Genomic DNA, 7,824 nt, shown 5'->3' on the forward strand with positions numbered 1-7,824 from the left:
GCCAAGTAGGCTCTTTGATAAAGCCCTTAGCCTGGCACCACTGGGGTGGCTGGAAGGCCAGGATGACATTGAGTCTCTGTGGAGCAAATCATGTTAGCTCTGGCAGGGTGACAGCCTGGAGGGACTGGCACTTTCATCTGGGCACTTTGCCATGCTGTGTTTCTCCTTGAGCCAGTGCCGATTTGTTGGAACCACAACCACCCTGTACCTCAATGGGTACCTTCTCGGTGTCTTTTCCTGGTTATCACCGTCCCTGTGAGGCATGGAAGAGCAGGACTCCTTCTAGCTTGCTGCTACTGCTGGCTGTGGTGTGTTGTTTCATGTTCTCCCCTCCAAAAAAAAAAATAAAATCTGACTACTGACAAAGCCCCAGATAAATAGTTTAACAAAAATAATCTATGTCTCCTCCAGTTCTGCATTCCCATGATAATGGGATTGCCTGTTATGCCAAAAGCAGATATTAGGAAGTGAATGGTTTACAGCCAGAGGTCCTATCTTGCCTAAAACCTGTGTGCACAGCTGGAAAAATGGGCCAAATTCTGGACTTAAACTTACTGAGTGGAATTTGAGTCTCAAAGCTGCCTGTATTTTCCATTGCATCAAGTGGCCTAACAAAGAAAACAGGCTTTTCCTCTGAAGCATATGGCACAGAATAGGTGTTAATGAATTAAAGCAGTTCTTAGATGCCTGAAAAATCATGGTTGGACACCAGTGTGCTTATACCTTTGTCACAATGAGTGGGGCTGTGAGAGGGGCTGGGGGGCCCTGCATTTGTGACTATTTGCTTTGCATGCTTGACTGGGGTGTGGGTACGGACAGTTTTCTCCACATGCTGTTGTTCATGTGAGTGCCTCATGTAATGACAGGGGAGAGAAAAACATTTCTTTGAACAAATGAAAATAAGATTGTAAACTATAAAGCAAACAGCAGGGAGATTTGAGGACAGATGTACTAACAAATCAGCAGCAGCTGTGAAAATTACTTTGGATACATTTTTTGAACCTAATTAAAAAAATAATAATCAAGACTAGAGTTCATTTCCTTTTCAAATACAACATATAGTACCTCTGTCTAACACCCAGTTGTGTGGCAGTTCCCTCTGTATCCACATCAGGGTGCTTGGGAAGATGTGGAGGGATGGAACTTTCAAGACAGATGGTGCACAGGAGTACCCCTGCTGCAGCACCTGATGTCTCAAAGATGCCAGGCACTTTTGGGAAGCTAGGACTGGAACAAGACATCCTCCTGCTTGTCAGCAATTTTCGTCTGCAGAAGAGGAGCCGCCTGTGTTAACGTGGGACTTCTTGACATTGACAGTTCTTTTTGCCTATTCCTATCTTGGAAATACTGATTAACTTTTACTGGGATAGACTTCTCTCAGCAGAGCAAATGTTGATGTTCAGTCCTCCTCCAGAAATTGGACACACTGCAACACATAGGACTGCAGAGTCCTTTCTGTCATGCCTCTAATGAGGATGCATTACATAGAATTACAAAATCATGAGTTGGAAGAGACCTTAATGATCACAAAGCTCTAACCCCTCTGCCTCAAGCAGGGCCATCAATCTCCACATTTAATACTAGAGCAGGTTGCCCAAGGCCCCGTCCACCCTGGCCATGAACACCTCCAGGGACAGGGTATCCACAAACTCTCTGGAGCCCTGGAGCATGTTCACAGAAGGGCACTGAAGCTGGTGAGGGGTCTGGAGCACAAGTCTTATAAGAAATGGCTGAGGGAACTGGGATTGTCTTGACTAGATAAGTAGGCTCTCAGCGGTGACCTTATTACTCTCTACAATTACCTGAAAAGAGGTTGTGGTGACCTGGAGGTCAGCCTTTGCTTCCACATAACTAGCAATAGGACTAGAGAGAATGGCCTTAAGCTGTGCCAGAGGAGATTCGGGTTAAATGTTTGGAAAAGTTTCTTCTCCAAAAGAGTGTTTAGGCACTGGAGTGGGCTGCCCAGGGAGGTGGTGATGTCACTGTCCCTGGAGATGTTCAAGAAACTCTTAGATGTTGTACTGAGGGATGCGGTTTAGTGTGGAAATACTAGTGGAAGATGGACAATTGGACTGGATCTTGGAAGTTTTTTCCAACCTTGATTATTCTGTGATTCTATGGGACAAAGTTTTTCATAGGCAGGTAATGCAAATTGCTCAGGAATGCTGAAAAGTTGTGGTCACTGGGTGTTTTCAAGATTTTGCAAAGAAAGGTTTCTTCCAGCTGACACTGTGATAAGTCTGTGAAGCTGTGTAAGAAAACAAGCAAAAATGTAAAGACATTGAAGATGCCTTCAGTATTTCTGATGATGGTGGTGTGATAAAGTGTGGTATGGCCAGAAATTAGACAAAGACTGTACCATGCATCACAAGCAGGTTAAAAAAGGAAAGACTTAGTGAGGAACTCAATAGTTCATTGATCACTTGAGGAAATTTTCTGGAGAAAGTATTGAAAGTTTTGTCATAAGACGTCTTTTCATCTTCACACGCACACACTAGATCCGCAGCCACCCATACACAGATGAAAGTGTTCTTTTAAAACATCAATATTCACAAATTTTGCAAAACAAAACAGGATAGTTGGAAAATGCATGAATTTTTGCATCAGAATTAATAGTATGTTCTGAAAAAAGGTTGCAACATCCTATTTTTCACTTCCAAACACATAATTTCTTCTTATCCCCAAGTTTAACCCAATCTCTCTGGTATCACTGAGCTTCACAGGACAAGTATGAAAGCTGCATTTGCAATTGCCTGTGGTAAACTGAGGAAGAGCTAAAATAAAGCATTTAATGAAACTTGTGTGATTCATTTTAATAAATGGAATTTCAGAATGTTGGCTATAATGTATAATATATTATTTGGTTTATTCTTGTGCTTCTTGACAATTTACTTATCACATTCAACAATGACTATTGATGGCACAGAATATTTACTCTGGGATGTCGCCACATCTCCCTGTTGTAATGATTCCTTCCAATGCAGAATGTAAGTATTTATTAATATCCAGTATTTTTAAGCAGAAGGTGAGAGAGAGATTCCAGACACTTTTGTCCTCTGACAAAAGGCATTTCATTTCTCCATAATGGTTGACCAAGGTCAGAACTTGCCTTGCAGTATATATAGCTGCAATGGAGGGAAACAGGAACTTCTCAGACAATGATTCAGCCCACCTAGAAGGGGCTTATGGTCACATGCCAATATGATACCTGACTGATACACTTCAGTCAGATGCTTAAATGTTTGTCTGGGCTTTGGGCAGGGTATAGATATTACATATATTACTTAAATGAGGGTCTGACCATGCAAAACATGTGTTGACTTCTTTCTATTTGAATGATACCAGGAATATACAAAGACATCCTCTCTAATTGTTTTGGTGTTCTTGTTGTTCCACACCCTCACAAAAATGATGACTTCAGTGGTGTCAATCCCCCCTCCATTATTTTCAGAGAATATTTGGGAACATCTTGCACTGTCTGGACAGTTATTATTGGCTTTGATCCTTATCTGAATGAAGACTCTAGGACTACCTAGAGATTTTCACTGCACGCTTGTGTCTATTGTTTGCTCTGAAGGTGTCCATGTGTGCAAGAAAGAACATATTGTCCATGCTCTGCATGAAGAGAGAGCAAACAAAGCTGCGGAGCAGAGGAATGATGAATTCACTTAGTGAATAGCCACTGCTGGATACTATCATGATTTTGTGTGTTTTTTAAAATTTTTCAGTGTGAGATCCAATTGGCCTATCCCCTTGCCGGTCTGGTATATTTAACAAGTGTTAGCATCCTGATCTATCTACTATGTATTGCACTTTCTCTCTTTGCACTACGCCATTTACTTAGTGTAGAAAACTGCCTTTTAAGGTACCTGACAGACTGTCTGTGCTTTTTCATAGTGGCTGCCACATTATACTTAGTTTGATATTTTGATCTTTGTGCTCATTTAAGGTGCCTAATTTTTCAGCTGCTGCTATGACCTCTGCATCCTGAAGTCCTCACCATAAGCAGCCCAGCTCAGATATGACCTGATGGGATTCTTCATTCTAAAAAGTATAGACAGTCCATAGAAGTCCCTTCTAACAGGCATTTGTCTCATCTTTCTTTGAATGTGTTTGTGTTTACCATGATTTAGCTGTTTGTTTTTCAGTAGTTGTAATATTAGAATTCAACAAGCTTTATAAAACACATGAAAAAAAGCCACTAGTAGCTTAGTTTCAATAGGCATATTTAGGCCTTACTACTAGATTCCTTTTTGTTAAAATAACAACAAATTAATTAAATTAGATGAGATTAAAATCAGTTCATGAAAAGAATCAGAATTCTCTTTTATTACCAGACTCTGCAGGAGAGCAATATTGTTATTTGTACTGTCTGAGCAGCGTATAACACTTTGCATAACTTAATGATGTTATTTAGACCCTGGAAGCAGTCAGCTCTTTAGAATAGGATGGGGGTATCTCTCTTAAAAAGGATTATATTTACATAGGTCACTCCAAAAGTAATGCCTGCTATTTATTTCTATGAAAACTACCAACTGTGAATGTATCTGCCCAAAATAAAAAATACAGACAAATTCTCATCACCTCAGAATAAGGTGTCTCTATGTCCTTCATGGATCTAATCCACCTGCAAAACAAGTACTGTAGTGCATCCGTTTCACTTGAACTCTGTAGAGATAAGTATCTCCAAGGATAAGCTGCAAAAGTATCATGCAAGTCCTCAAGGAAAACTGGCTGTCATTTATCCATATATCCTTTTAATTTGTTGTAATAAATGAGATATATTAAAGCCAAATTAAAAAGATCAAAATATAAAAAGGGCTAAAGAGATCAGAAACATACTCTGTATGAAACATTTTGGTTATTATTTCTTTTTTTCTTTTGAAACTTTATATCCAGAAAAGCTTTGTCTCTGTCAGAACCACATACTTCTATTGATAGTGTTTCTTACCCCATGGTAGTAACTTTTTGTAGTGCTTTATTAGTTTATATAAAAAACAATAAATAAAATCACCAAAAGACTTACAACAATGATTCATGTTATTGTTACTGCTCATTATTATCATTTGTCATATGAGACAATGCCTGGCTTTGCATTTTTCCTCCTTTAAAAAGAGAAATCTGGCTCAGCTCTGAAGGCTCAAAACTGTTTATTATACCAGCTGAAAGATGTTTATTACATTGTCATGTTTTCATATCCCTTCCACTGCCTTGTGAAGAACATACTTTTGCTCTGACCTAACTGTGAAAATTCTGCAAGGTTTTGCTCTCTCTGATCATGCCATCGATCCAGTGAGTAAAGCAGTATCACATGATGGCACTCAATATCTGACCCAGCAGATTGTCCTCTACCTTTCAGTACTGCACCTAATCATGAGAGGCTTTGCATGGGGAAGGCTTCATTCCAACTTCCAGTCTGAATTCATGAGATTTCCTGAGTTTTGAACTCTGTTCTTTACTAAAAAATTGAACTATAAACAGTCATATATTGCCTGTCTTTATAGTTGTTAGTGCAATAGCATTTGATCAAGAGGAGAAGTTGTAGGAGACGTATGCAATAGCTAAAAATAACAACAATAGAGTAACAGTAATGACGACTCTATTTTCATATTGAAGTGAATATGTGCAGAACTTTGGCTGAGAGGCTTTCCAGGCACTTACGTTGCCTTTTGGATTCCTGAGCCTCACTGACTCAACTGTTTGATGGCAAGAATGTTGCCAAGTGTCTTTCTGAATACAAATAGAAATCAAAGAAAATTTCCTTATGGGAACTCAAGTGCAGACAGTGACTCTGGTCTGTACCTGAAAGCCTAACAAGCTCTGCCTTTTGTGCCCAGCATCTGGAGATATGCACGTTTTCTCCTGAGTTCTGCATCTTGTTCTTGACAAATTGAATCGCCTTCTCCTACCAATCTTGTGCTGTCAGGACTGTCTATGACTCAATAACCAGTGGTATGTAGTTAAAAATACACTTCAGATTCGTTGTGGCATGAAAACCTCTCAGATAGTCTGCCTGGTTTTGTAGTGATGTCAATATTTATTGCCACTGTCACAGACCAAGGAAGGTCACGCAGACATGGTGAGGATGTTGCATTTGTGGTTCATGTAGGGTTACATAAAGCACTCTTCTTTTGCTTTTGAGTATAAGTGAAATTGCATCATAACTGGTGCCAGCAAGTCGGGTTTTTCAATCTCTCAAAACAGTGTTGGGAAAGGAAGGGAACTAGTGACAGACATATCTGATCACCTGCTTCCAGCTCCACAGACCCTGCTGAGTATGATCCTCAGAGGGGCCATTCTAATGCTGTAGTCCCACAACTCCCATGTGTCAACATATGCAAATGCTGATGCTAAAACAGGCAGTGCCAACTTCCCACAGAACCAATTGCAGTTTTCACTTTCTTTGTTTCCCCAGGGAAGGCAAATAGCCATAAATACACATGAGAGGAAAAAAAAAAGAGAGTAGTTTTAGCCCATCACATAGCCCTGTTCTCCCTCATTATGTGACTGCACAAACAACTGGAAAAAGGGAGAGAGAAATGCCAGGGGCAGTAAGTAGGCACAGTAGAAGACTAAAAGGTAAGCCAGCACTGCTCGTCCCAGCTTAAACTGATTGTGGAACTTAGAGCTCTTGTATTATGTTCTCTCAGGGTAGTTGTGTGAAAGCAGGAGGCAGATGTCCCTGGTTCATTACACCCATGTTAGGCTGACAGGATGAACTCACATTTCAGCTTCCAAAATAGTGCTGTCAGAAATGCTTAAGCTAGTCTAAACATAGCTGACATTCCCTTCACTTACAAAGTGCTCCACATTATCCACAATGTCAAAAATCAAGTACTGATAATTTCAAATGAATCGTAACCTTGCCAAGTTGCTCTTTTAAATCAAAATCATTCTCATCTTAAAACAAAACAAAACAAAAGAACAACAACAAAGACCCCACAACACCCACTTGCTTTACAAAAAGTTTTAATGCTTCAGAAAATGGTATTGAGAATCATATTTCTTAACAATGAATCATATAACAGCGTTACTTACAACAATTAGTTCAAAAAAATTCTTTGACTGCACTACAGTATTTTGGCACTGTGACTAATGTAGTTTGCTGCCTTTCCAATTAATGAACTTTTGATTCTTTTAGCAATTGTACTATGATTAGATCACAGCAAGAACCTTTTCCATGCTTCATCCCTCTCACTGCTATCAAAAGACCTTTACTGTTGGCTTTTAACCTGCCCTTAACTCTTAAGTAGCAGGTTATCATAATCCTTGCTGAGAGCAATGCTGAGAAAAATTATTTTTTACTTTTATCAGTGGTAAAACTTCACTAACACAGGCAAATCCAAGAACTAATCCTACTAACCACTGAAGAATCATCTCCACCACAACCACCTCATGCTTTTGGCTTTATTTTAAGGATTGTGATTGTGGTTCTTCAAGGACAAGTAAGAGTTAATGTCAAAAAGTGGGACAAAAATATAATTGTATATCACAGAATATTACAAAATAGCCTGAAGAATCTTTTCATAGCCCAAGTAATCAACCTTGTATCAAGGTGGGATAATGGTCAATCAAGCTTTCAATTCAAACACAGCTGCTAAAAATCAGAGAGAAGTGTTCAACCACTGAGCTCAGAAAGAGAGTATGGATTCTTGTCACTAGTTGAGAACCTGTTAGAACTCCATGCAGTTATAAAAGCAATCAGAAAATAACTGTTTTGGAAAGTTCTGTTTTACTGAAGATGAAAATGTATGTATTTATCTTACTGGTTAAAATGGTATCTAATGAGAAAAAGAGAGAAATGATTTTTTTTTCCTTCCTCTT

General features: G+C 39.3%; 1 long non-coding RNA gene across 1 annotated transcript in view; it reads left to right on the top strand.

Annotated features, from left to right (window-relative positions):
• The first annotated feature begins 6,406 nt into the window (after positions 1-6,406).
• Positions 6,407-7,824, top strand: part of LOC107309927 — a 6,817-nt gene continuing 5,399 nt past the window's right edge. The window contains exon 1 of the long non-coding RNA XR_001553398.2: positions 6,407-6,579. This is a non-coding gene — a long non-coding RNA (uncharacterized LOC107309927). The remainder of the gene's footprint in view (positions 6,580-7,824) is intronic.

Source organism: Coturnix japonica, chromosome 1 (genome assembly GCF_001577835.2).
Source record: "Coturnix japonica isolate 7356 chromosome 1, Coturnix japonica 2.1, whole genome shotgun sequence".
Taxonomy (NCBI): Eukaryota; Metazoa; Chordata; class Aves; order Galliformes; family Phasianidae; genus Coturnix; species Coturnix japonica.